The sequence below is a fragment of the Ananas comosus genome, linkage group 5, assembly GCF_001540865.1.
Source record: "Ananas comosus cultivar F153 linkage group 5, ASM154086v1, whole genome shotgun sequence".
NCBI lineage: Eukaryota > Viridiplantae > Streptophyta > Magnoliopsida > Poales > Bromeliaceae > Ananas > Ananas comosus.
The window spans coordinates 14,675,863-14,683,713 of record NC_033625.1 but is presented as its reverse complement, the minus strand read 5'-3'; positions in this window follow the sequence as shown (position 1 = coordinate 14,683,713).

Sequence of the window (7,851 nt, the reverse complement as noted above, 5' to 3'; positions counted from 1 at the left end):
TGAACCCCTTAAGATAAAAATAACACTATAGTACGGGAGCTCCCGTACTATAGATAGTATAGTAGCTTAATTCTATATATATATATGAAATTTTAAATCTTTATATGGCTATTTACAAATAGGTGAAACTTTAAATGGTTCTGCGCATTTAAAAATTAATTTAGAAACATATTAAAACAACTAAAACAACAAAAAAATTAATCAAGAAACATATGAAGGTGATATTTCGAAACGTGTTATTGTTGAGGGGTCTCTATACATTTTTCACTGTAATTAAAGAGGATTTTATGGATACGCAAACAAGGTCCCACCCCGAGACCCTTGTCGCATGCGGACGCGTGGTAACGTACAAACTGTATTCAAGCATCGGACGGTTATCATCGAATTCTGTGTATTGGACGGTGGATCTTGCGCGTCCGCATGCGCCGTTATCCGGACAATAGGTTTGTCGAAAACGGTTTGTCGGAGAATAGGAGTGGCGCCAAAATTGCAGGCGTTAATTACTCTTTTAGTAATTTATTAGAGTAAAAAAATTGTATCAATGGTCCCTATACTGTTCAAATATTGCTATTCCGTCCCTATATTTTAGATAAGCACTTTTAAAGTTTCTAAATAGTAAAAATATGACTCCATCAGATAGAAAAGATACTCGATACACACACCAATAAATAATTTTTTTTTAAAAAAATGACCATTTATCCTTTTATTGTAAATACATTGCTTATTTTTGTTCACTTTACATATGGTTAAATATTATTCTACAATAAGCCTAAAATTTTAATGGTTAGGTATTAAAGTGCAATACATATGAAAATTTAGAAACAAAAATATTTAAATTAGTAGTATAAGGACTACTTTGTCATGTGAAAAAAGGACAAGGACCATTCATAAATTTGACCAGGCCATTTATTAAGGAAACGGTACGTGGAGGGCAAAGAGACCCCACTAAGCAACTAATCCACTCATTTGATTCTAAACATATCCCACGAAAATGTTTTAATTTATATATATATATTCATAAATTTTTTTATCTTTATATATTTTAAATATTTTATTTTATAATTAATCATGTGAATCGTTGTTTTGAAATCTCCATACAATTTTTACTCCGATATCTAATAATTCCATTCATATTTTTTAGAAAAAATTTCAAATACAACCCCTGTGGTTTCACACTTTCTCACTTTAGTATCATACGGTTTAAAGTGTATTAATTTAGTGCTCTGTGATTTCATTTTTATCTTTTTATTATCGATTTTACTAATTTTTTTTATTAAATTAGTGACAAAGTTAAAACTAAATGTATTAAATTAGTGAAAGATGCATTATGATTTTAATTTTATATAATTTAATTAAAGCATCTCGTATTATTTACATGACTACAATTCGTCAAAAAAATGATGTGCTCAAAATTTGCATCACATTAAAATCTTATTTAAGACAATTAATGTTACACATAATTAAAATAATTCTAAATTACTATTTTGAAATAAAAATAGAAGAGTTTGTGGTATGCAATTAGTATATCTATCTATATCTATATTTAATTTTTCTCAAAAAAAAAATCTATATCTATATTTAATATAAACTCTTATCTAATCTTATTTAAACACTTACCTCTACCAATAATTGGATTTTAATTTTCTTGCGAATTTTTATAAACTAGTTCTTTTTTAAAAAAAAACTTATTATATTTTAAAAATATATTATGAATTTTGCTTATATACTTGTTGGTGGCCGAAAGTCCCGACCCTTGACCCGGTCAAATATTCTCCTCGGGAATAACGTCGGGATGATGAGCGGCCGCAGATGTTGACCCTCGAAGTTTGCGCTCACGACGAATCAAGCGATTCGGCCAATGAGGGAACGAATCAGCCGGGTTCGAAAACCTCTACAGTAAACTCGCTTCGGCAGGATGAACCGAATGAAGAGTGGAAGCCCAGAATTCGACTGAAAGATGAGCCGAATTGCTAAACAACTCAAGAAACTGGCTGGCCTGAAAAGCCGATAATATCCTTCTATTGAATATAACAGCAGAGAGTACAGAGAGAAGAGTTTTTAGTCTACAGCGGAGTGATGCCCGAGGGACAGACAGACTCCAGGATGCTAAGTTACAAGAACTACTCCTAAGAAAAGCGGTAAATGCAGGAAGGAAAGATGCAGGAAAATAAAGGTGGTCTTTTGTGCGCAGGGGCGAAGACCCCTTTTCAAGGTATTGTATGTCTATTTGTAGAATCGCCCTTGCGTTAGTTATTGCTCTTGCACGATCAGCCACTATCTCCTGATTTGTAGGACCACCTTTGGCCGATCGGAACCGCTCGTAACTGCTTGCGGTTGCTATTACTCCTCGATCCAGCGCGGCTCGTGTGCGTCCGGTGTACTCTAGGTCTACTGTTTTAGCCGTCTTACGGATATGAACCCAACGTGCCAGCTGTTCGCGCCTAATTGGCTCAACAATACTCTTTACTACTATTGAAAATTTTCATATTTATCCCTCGATACTCAAAATATCCTTCTAAAATCTAATTCTGTTAATAAATCCTAAAGAGAAATTGAATATTTGAGATTTTTTTTTAAAAAAAAATAATTAGAGTATTTTGATCATTCAGGATTAAATAGGATATTTTTGAAGTTTGAAGAGTATATTAGATATTATTCCCAAAAATTAAATTATTGTGCTAATAAATGACTAAGGCAATGTGATGAAGAGACTAAAAATTAAAATTAACCTTTACTATCCTTTCCTAATTTGGAAATATAGAGGGTCCACGAAGATGCAAACTACTTAGGAAATACCAAAAATAGAAAATAGAGTTATAATGATTAGAGGATATATGTTAAATCTCTCTACCCAATATATATATATATTTTTATTTTATTGTACATGGTATAGATTTTTAACTAGCGGAAACTTCAAATAGTACACCCCATGTTGTTTCGCACTTTTTCACTTTAATATCATGTGGTTTAAAGTGTATCAAGTTAGTACCCTGTGGTTTCGCACTTTGTCACTTTAGTACCCTGTGGTTTTAAGTGTATCAAGTTAGTACCCTGTGGTTTCGCACTTTCTCACTTTAGTACCCTGTGTTTTCAAGTGTATTAAGTTAGTACCTTGTGGTTTCGCACTTTCTTACTTTAGTACTCTGTGGTTTCAAGTGTATCAAGTTAGTACCTTATGGTTTCGCACTTTCTCACTTTAGTACCTTATGGTTTAATATTTCGTTAAATTATATACCCCGAAATGAATAATAAAAAAAGAAAATTGAAACCACAGGGTACTTAATTGATACAAGAATGAAACCACATGGTACTAACTTGATACACTTGAAACCACATGGTACTAAAGTGAGAAAGTGCAAAACCACAGGGTACTAACTTGATACATAAAGCATAGAGTACTAAAATGAAAAAGTGCGAAACCACAAGGGGGGTATTTGAAGTTTCCCCTTTTAACTATTAAAAAGTGGGCACCATACATGCATGAAATGAAACTACATATATGTTAAAGATAATGTTTGGTGGGCAGGGAAACATTTGGTTCTTCAAGAAATTAAAGGAATTCATATATTTTTCTTATGAAAAATAATTAATCTTTTTAAATGATTGTATCTCATTTTTATTTCCATATATTATCATGAATATAATTGATTTTTTCTAAAAGCTTTAAGGCTTCGTTTGGCGTTGATCAATATAGAGCATTGCATGCATGTTCGCTACTTCTATTTGTAAAGTATGCGACGAGACATCTTTTCTTCCTGTGAAATATGACATTATTTTCAAAAATAAATGCTCATATTCTTCGATATCTGTGCTTTATGCCTCAATTTCTTACTTGAACTATAATTTTTTAATAGATTTAAGGTGAACTTGAATTAAATTAATAAAAAATAAAAAATCTAATGAAATTTAAATTTAGATTGTTTTATTCTGATATTATGTGAAATAATGGATAGATGGTCGATTGCTTGTTTTAATTAAAGGATTCACTTGATAAATGGGCTAAAATTTCCAAAGTTAAAATGCCACAAAGCAAGGGTATATAAAAAACTATAGTTTTTGAAGATTCACTTTGTTTTTGTCCTTATTTGATATAACTCCTATTCACCTTATGACCCAAAATTAATTATTTAATTTCATTTGTATAGCTTCTTCTATTATGAAAGCTCTCTCTCTCTCTCTCTCTCTCTCTAGGTCATATGGCTCAATTAGGGCCTATGTGAACTAGCTTTAAACCTAGGGAGTCATAATTAATAAATTAATAATGTAAAAAAGAAATTCCTTGGCCCTTTAAGAGGTCCTATTGTCACCCATGCATTGAAAAAGAGGAGCCTATATCTCACTTAGATCTACTTTGGAATGAGCTTAATTATAGGATATACAATTGGGTCCCTTATGTTGGCCACATATATCATATATAATTTTGAATTAACAAAAAATTAATTAATTGCTAAACATAAATATTATAAAATATTATTTTTTAATAGCTTCAACATTTAGGGAACAACGATTGTTTTATATTGTTTAATACATTATTTTGAGCTAATTCTAAACTGCTTCATTCTGCCAGGCTGTAGATTTGGATTCGATCTCCACCTTCTTCAATATTGAACGACGGGTTAAAATTTTAAATTATATTTAATTGGTTAACTCTCATTTTCTACCCTCACCTATTAATTGCATGTGCTTTTTATATTCATCTTGCACATAAAATGAGGTGTTAATATACGTTCCTAAATCCATATCCTACAAGATTAACTTTTTGGATAACATAGTATTAGAGTATGAGAAACTGAATTTGAATTTCTTTCATTCTCCTAATTTTTTAATTTTCCTCTTATTTAATTCAAAGTAATGTCTTAAATCTATCTATATATATATATATATATATAGAACTAGGCTACTATACTATCGGTAGCACGGAATATATATATATATATATATATATATATATATATATCTCAGGCCGATGATACGATAGCCATCGTACCTCGCGAGGCACGATGGTTCAACAAAAGCTACTACGCCGAAGGTTTACCTGCTAGCCGAGGCAATCTGAACTAGATGTGATAACTTACATAAACCTTTGATTTAAAGTCTAAGAAAGCTGTAGTAAACTGATCACTAGTTTTCTAGAGTTTTAATTGTTAAAATTACCGGCTACACCACACAAACACTCAAATTGCCACATTTTGTTAGGTTTACGCTACTTTTAAAATATCTTTTAAGAAAAGTGATAAATCTCATTCTAGTCATATAGACTAGAACTTAAATTTAGAAAATAGTAGTAAAAAGTACTCTAAAAATAAAAGTCGGAACAGTATGTAAAAACGAAAAGAAAAAAATATCCAATGACAATAGCTTTTGAATAAGTTAAGCATCAAACAATTATGAAAGTAATCACAATCTAGTTCAGACTGCATCGGCTAACAACTAAGACCTTCGGCGTAATAGCGATAGTTGAGCCATCGTGTCACACGNAAACTATACCTTTTGAAGACTCACTTTGTTTTTGTCCTTATTTGATATAACTCCTATTCACCTTATGACCCAAAATTAATTATTTAATTTCATTTGTATAGCTTCTTCTATTATGAAATCTCTCTCTCTCTCTCTCTCTCTCCCTCTCTCTCTCTCTCTAGGTCATATGGCTCAATTAGGGCCTATGTGAACAAGCTTTAAACCTAGGGAGTCATAATTAATAAATTAATAATGTAAAAAAGAAATTCCTTGGCCCTTTAAGAGGTCCTATTGTCACCATGCATTGAAAAAGAGGAGCCTATATCTCACTTAGATCTACTTTAGAATGAGCTTAATTATAGGAACTGGGTCCCTTCTGCTGGCCACATATATCATATAAAATTTTGAATTAACTAAAAATTAATTAATTGCTAAACATAGATATTATTATAAAACACAATTCTTTGATAGCTTAAACATTTATTAGGGAACAACAATTATCTCATATTATTTAATACAACATTTGGAGCTAATTCTAAACTGTTTTATTCTGTCAGACTGTAGATTTGAATATGATCTCCACCTTCAATATTGAACGACATGTTAAAATTTTAAATTATGTTTAATCGATTAACTCTCATTTCCTATACTCATCTATTAATTGCACATGACTTTTATATTCATCGTACACATGAAATGGAGTATTAATATATGTTCCTAAATTCATTTTCTGTAAGATTAATTTTTTGGATAACATAGTATCGAAGTAAGAGAGACTGAGTTTGAATTCCTGTCATACTCCTAATCTCTTTAATTTCCTCTTATTTAAATTCAAAGTAATGTTTTAAACCTATATATAAAAAAAATCTCGGACACGAGAAAAAGTTTTGAATATAAATGTTATAAACACTGCTGATTGATAGCTTTAAGCTTGGAGGATAACAATTATTTCATATTTTCTAACATTAATTACATATTAACACATACGAGTTGAATAGTTTTCGATCAGAGTAGGCTTAAAAAAAGAAAAGGAAAAATGTATGACAAGTATGTTTATTATTTTCCTTAAAATCTTAGATTTCTCTTTGAGAAATTTGTGCATGTAATATACAATTTAATTACCTTGATCAAGTTCATGAACATAAAACACAAAAATTCAATAACCTGTTCCGAAAGTAATATCTTATGAACTCGCGTTCGGTTCAACATCGAATGAGCTAGCTCGAGCTCGACTCATCTTTGCTTGTGTTTAGCTCGTTTATATCTTATTTCATCGCAAACATTGACATACTTTAATAAAGGAATAACTAAAGGTTTTTGGCATCTACTATTACTTTTTTCTTTCTAAAAGTGGTTTAAGAATGAAATAAAGAGGATAGATAATAATATAATAATAATATTATGAAGCAAATAACGTCACCCACCACCTAATAAAAGTGTTGTGTGCGTATATTAGCATATAACATCATGATTATCCGCGTACGTTGAATCATATAATATATCGTGTTTATGCGGGCATTGTGTAGTGCGATAAATACTAATTATACACTAGTTGCATGCGGATACCCCGCATAAAGCAGGAGAATTTAATTAAGCATTTCTTTTTTTTCATTTCTAAGGAATATAGATCATCGAGAGGTGCAATTAGTTGGTAAAAATGCGTGAAGAACCCCTCATCTATAAACGATTTGAAATTGGCTCCTCGTTTTTTTTTTTTTTTTTTTTTTTTGGAAAAACTTCAAATACCCCTCTATGATTTCGCACATTCTCACTTTAGTACCCTATGGTTTCACAGTTTCTCACTTTAGTACCCTGTGGTTATTTGTGTCACTAAAAAGTGGAGGGAGTAAAGTTATTTTTAACCGTAAATACTGATTTTTATTGTTTGGTTCGCTGTAAATTAAATTTGTCCGCAAACTCTTTTTACGAACTGGTGTGAAATTTTTTAGTAAAACAAACAAAATAAGTGGAATAACTACAGCTCCAAAGCGATTGACTTCATATCAAACAACAAAAAAGTTGAAAAAAAAAATTGTCACATTATATTTAGTTCAACTAAAAGTCATTTTTTTTCGACTTGAAAATCACTTACGGATAAACAAACAGGCCGTAAGTGAGCGTGGTGTTGATACAGAGCACATACAAAATAAGGCCTGGGCCCAACACAAAAAGCCCCTTTATTGGGCCTGCGTAACGGGCCCGACATTTCTGTCATGTAACGGATACACACACAAATGCTGCGGCCTCAACCTTGCCTGGACCCAGTGTACACGTATCTGATGCACCACAAGTAAAGATTAGATTGTAAATTCAAAATGGATTCACAATTCAAATAAAGTTCTGTACAATTTTACCTAAAAAGAAGAGTTAATTTCGTACATGTCTCTGTAAATA